Raw genomic sequence first — 6,000 nt, forward strand, 5'->3', positions numbered from 1 at the left:
TTGAGAAAATTTATCCTGGGGGATTCTGGGAAATGCCTTGACTGAGCAAGCACTGCCTGCTTCCCTGCACTACCTCCCACCGCACTCCACTTTTAAATATAGTAAGTCTAATGTTACCTGTTTTACATAATAGCTTTCTTATAAATTTTGTTAGAAGGAAAGGTTGTGTGTTTTAAAAATTTTGAAACCCTCTAGATAATCTCTAAGGAAACTTCATCTCTGAAAATTCTATTACAGTGTAATTTCCCAAAGCATTCATTGTCTGAAATGTTCACTTTGCCAAATACACAGTATTACTGTTATTAAATATTTCTGATGTATGTACATGTTTATGATTCTAGGAAAGTAAAACAACATACATTACCTAGTTTACTCATCAGAATCCACTGTCATGGTACTCTACACAGCATTGCTTTTGCTCAAGGGAATTATTTCACAGCAAAAGAAGTGCAGCAAGGAGGTCCATGCTCATTTAATGCACTGGTCTTCCTATGCTCCCCCTTTATCCTGAAGCAGATGGCTTGATGAATAGTGGAACGGCCTTTTGAAGACTCAGTTGTAGTGCCAGCTAGGTGGCAATACCTTGCAGAGCTGGGACAAGATTCTCCAGAAGGCTATATATGCATCTAATACATGGTGCTATTTCTTCCATAGCCAGGATTCCTGGGTCCAGGAATCAAGAAGTAGAAATGGGAGTGGCACCACTCACTATTAGTACACCAATGACCCACTAACAAAATTTTTCCTTCCTGTTTCCATCAGCAGCTCTGCTGGCCTAGAGGTCTTCTTAGTTCCAGAGGCAGGAATGCTTCTACCAGGAGTCACAAGAATGATCCCATTGCACTGAAAGCTAAGACTGCTACTGGACTGCTGTGGGCTTCTCCTGACCCTGATTCAACAGGCAAAGAAGGCAGTTACAGTGTTGGCTGGGGTGACTGATCCTGACTGCCATGGGGAAACTGGGCTACTTACTCCACAATGGAGGTAAAGAAGATTATGTGTGGTAGACAGGAGACCCCTTAGGGCTTCTCTTAGTATTACCATGCCCTGTGATTAAGGTCAATGGAAAACTACAACCCCATCCTGGCAGGACTACTAATGGCCCAGACCAGGTAAGATCCATGACCATCAAAGTTGCTTGATGAAAGTAAAGGAATACGTAATTGGTAATGGAAGAAGGTCGCTATAAATACCAGCTCTGACCACTTGACCAGTTACAGAAACAAAGGCTGTAACTGTCATGAGAATTTCTTCCTAATTCTGTTACAAATATGTGTGTGTGTTTTCTTTCCTCTCTTATTTCCTTATGTAAATAAGATGTACTGACTTTTTATCATAGTATTTATGTATTCTTAATTTTACATCATTGCATTTAAATTATAGGATATCAAGGGAAAGATTAAATATAACTCAAGGCCTTTATCTTCTTTTCGGGGGAAGGGGTTAGTGCATTTTTATTGTACACAGGATAGTTTTATCATGTTAAGTAGAATTATGACCCTGTTATTTTCTTTATTTGAAGATTATGTATGTTTAAGGAGATGCATATGGGTGCCAAGTTGACAAGGGGTAGACTTGTGATGGTTAATTTTATGTGAGAACTTGACTAGACCACAGGATACCCAGATATTTGGCTAAACATTATTTCTGGGTGTGTCTGTGAGGATATTTCTGATGATATTAGCATTTGAATCAGTAGACTGAGTAAAGCAAATTGTTTTCCCTAAAGTGGGTGGCATCACACAATTCCACGAGGGCCCAAATAGAGCAAAAAGGCAGAGGAAAAGAGAATATGCTTTCTCTGAGTAACTGTTGGGCTGGAACACAATCTTCTCTTGCCCTCAGACTCAGACTTGTAGTTACAGCATTGGCTCTTCTGGTTCTTAGGCCTTTGAACTTGGGCTGGAACTATATACCACCAGCCTTCCTAGGTATCCATCTTGCAGACAGCAGATCGTGGACTACACAGCCTACACAATCACCTAAGCCAATTCCTTGTAATAAATCTTTATCTCTATGTATATATACATATCCTATCTGTTTTGTTTCTCTGGAGAACCTTGACTACTAATACAATGGTATTATTTTGTTTTCTAGAGGACACTGAAGTTCAGAGAGCCAAGGTAACTGACCTATTGTCTTGCAGATAAGTAGATAGCAGGCAGGCCCAGGTATGAACTAGTTCCTGTGATTGCAGAGCCCACTCACTCTGCTCCACTAATCACTCTATCTCAGCTGTACCAGATGTGCAGGAACCTGAACCAGAACTTTTCTACCTTTCCCTCAATGTCTCTCCTTTCAACTCCGATCCCCCTTCGCAGTGCCTTCACAATAATTGCCAATTCATCTAGTGTTTTATTCTTGGCAAGTTATCAACCAAGGTACATAGTAGTAACTGAAATGTGAGATGATATGGGTTAGCACCTACTGGGGGTATTTGTATTTTATTAGAAGACTCTTAAGGATGGAAAATCTTTTTTGCAGCTCAAATGAATGAGGTTTTATAAAGGACTGCCAAATTGTGGGGTTTAAATTTTGGAAACAGAAGATCTTTGCTGGTGCCTTTTAAGACCTTACCCTAGAGATAGCTTTCTTCCACCTACTGGTATCATAGATGTTGTTATGATTTCTTCTATACTTCATAGCATCTATTGTAGCACTCTGGTAAGCACCCAATTAATAAGTAAAGCATGATGGTACAAAAGTAAATTAATCAGTAGCAAATATTAATGCAGTTTTGGTTATGCCTGATTCTAAAGCAACAGATGGCATAATTTTAAACATTTTTTTCCCCATATCATCAAAAGGCTCAAGTGTGTCCTTTTCGGGTGAAATACATTTTTGTATTCCCTCAAGCTGGGTTAAACATGTACACTGCAAGAATTTATGGTGTCACCATGCAGCTTTCAGATGAGTACACTAAATGATCACAGAATTTACTATGCTATTTTCTATTTTATTTTACAATAACAGAAGTCACTAATTTTCTCCTTGGAAGAGTTGATTGTCTCTGTGTGCTAGGAGACCAGGTCTCTAAAGAGTATGACAAGATTATATGTGGTATTTCTCAAACTAGATATCATAGCTAATTGGTAGTTAATGTTCAGCCTCCATCTTGTGACTATGGCAATAGTCCCACATGCCCATTATGGTACAACCTGATGGCCACCAGCATCCTGGTAGACATAGCTTAGGGAAAGGTAGTACAAATCCAGTCAGGTGGGATTTGACCAGCTAGGTAACAGTAAAAATAACTTTTTTCATTTAACATTAATGGTTCTTCTTAGAACATCTTTAAACATATCCTCATGCTAAATCATCCAAACTTAGAAGGCTTGCACAGGAAAAGAAAAATCATAAGACTGAAAAAAAAAAGAGAAAGGAAGGTGGATGGTAGAACAGAGGTAAACTTCAGACTTTGGAGAAAGAAAATGGAATCAAATTTAAAAAGATGACTAGAAACCACCATGACATTGAATCACACCCCTGTCATTAGGAGTGAGCTTATATGAAGATCTGGCCACGGTGTTCTAGTGGGCTTAGCTTTGCTCTGAAATTATGCTGGTAATTGATAGGAGAGTTGCTAAGACAGTCCCCTCTTTAGGACCTAGAGCCTCTAAGCAAATGATACAATGCAATGAGACAAATTTTTTCTTTTGATCATTAGACTCTCTTAAAATGGTTGACACCATGACCATAGATACTAAGCTGACACAAGTTAATCAAAATTCAGCAGCTGAATTAGGTATTAGAGATATGTTTGAATTGTGTATTTTCAAAGTACCAATGGGCTACTCTTGTCTAGGCAGCCCATTTCTGAATTCCTAGCTATTCTTGACATGGCAGCCTTCTCACTGGATTTTGGCTATGCTCAAGAAGAATCAGGCTCTTCATTGACCCCGTAAGTGGTAGAACCCAATGGTCATAGATCCAAGGTCCAGGGGACAGCCTATGACAACAGGGCAAGACATGCTTCTAGTTTCTTTTGCTGGGTGTCATCTGGAGCCCTTTGGCAGAATTACTGTTGATTGGACAAGAGCCCATTTTTCCTGTGAACGCATAGGCTACTGGAACAATTCTGCTTACTCTTCTCCAGCAGCAGTGGGTGCTAGGCTCTGCCTGGAGTGGTAAGAAACTGTAAACTTTAACTTTCCTCTCTGCCTAAAAAGCCTTCCCTGTTATCCCTATTGGAACCTAGATCATGGGGGTGCCCATGAAACTGGCTTGGGTTATCCACACAGGGAGAGACAGACTCAATATTAGAGTCCTGCTTCTAACTCCACCTCCAGTGACTAGTGCTTAATTATATGACTTCTGAGTATTTGGAACTGAACATGGAGTAAAAGGAATTTTCTCCATGATTTAAGACAATCTAAAATCTCTCATAATATGTTCTGAGGCATTTTTAAGTTGTCATTCATTCATTAACAAATTTTTATTGATGGCTGGATCAGTGTCAGGCACTGTTCTAAGCATGTGGTGTAAAAAAGTGACAAAACTCTGTCTTAGAAATTCCATTCTAGTGAGTCAATAAACCCAGATTTTATTTCAAGATATATGAACCTACTAATTAGTATTTTGAAAGGATTTTTGTCTGTTTGAGTCTGAAGGGTTAAGATCTGCAAAGAGCCTGATATTATACATAGTGTTTCTTTAACTGGAAATCATATCCTACAGGTTCATTGCTAATAATTTGTTACAAAGGGATAAATTCAATGGAGAAAAATAGAGCAGATGGAGTGGGATATGAAAGATGGGGTTGGGAGAATCTGGGCACATTGCAGTTTTAGGTAGCCTGGTCAGAGGACAGGCCTTACAGACAATGACAATTGAGAATTTATTATCACCATCACTAAAACCAGCGTTCTGGCTAACTGCTTTCTATGCATTATCTTATTTAATCTCACAACAGGTGTGGTCACTGAAGCTTAAAGAAGTTAATTATTTTCCCTGTATTCTACACTATTTACACTATACTGTGCAGTTCTTAAGACAGAAGTTCACAAACTGTACTTGGAGATTGCACTGAAATTTGATTTGACATTGGATTTTCAAAGCAGGTTTTATAACCATTTTTTAAAACCTAGTTTAAAAACATATACTCCAATGCACTATTATCCACATGTCAACATATTGAAGGACCTCAGCCTGTTAAACTGTGTGTTAGGTATTTTTTGCATGTGTGCAAACTTTTTTTCCCACCTCTGTGCATATGTTTGAACATTGTATAAATGTCTCATTAGGTAGGCATGTTTAAATTTTGCATGTTTTAAAAATAATTCAGGTCTTAACATGTCTGTTCAACATAAATTGTAAAAGAGTTCTTGTTTAGCACAGGGTAGGAGATCAGGAATGTCTCCTGGTTACATGTTCTCATCATAATGGAATTGCTGACATTTCATTAGCAAGGGAACCCATAACTTGTTTACATAATGTCATATGAAAGGTAATTCTAGTACTCTTTGTTAGATTGGATGCTTTATGCCTGACTTACATTTGAGAAAAACTGAGAAAAAATCAAGTGACTAAACCTGAGAATAAAATCAAGTGATTTTATTTTAAACTCTGGTTTACTTAATTAGGAATATGCTGAGATGAAAAACAGGGAAGTTCTTATTTTAAACTACTATTTGCAATTGCTTATATAGATCAAGAGTTTTTGTTTTGTTGTGTTGTTTTTAATATTATGAAACCAAGTCAGGATATTGGAAAAAATTCAATATTGAGACTGACATGGCTGGAATAGTCTCATTATGCTAGTTTTTGTAATTATAAACAAATATAAGTTATAATCAGTAAACATACTAATAGTTAAACACATGTTAAAATAGACTTTTGGCTATATTTATATAAATGTAACTTTCATCTATTTGCATATTGAAGTTTAATTTTAAAAAATTAGCAGGGGAGGGGCATAGGTTGAAATGCATTGATAACAACATGGAAGTAAATTCTAAAATGGCAGCTACTTAAGGAATTAGGAAATAACATAGATTAGGC

Source organism: Manis javanica, chromosome 7 (genome assembly GCF_040802235.1).
Source record: "Manis javanica isolate MJ-LG chromosome 7, MJ_LKY, whole genome shotgun sequence".
In the NCBI taxonomy this organism is placed as follows: Eukaryota; Metazoa; Chordata; class Mammalia; order Pholidota; family Manidae; genus Manis; species Manis javanica.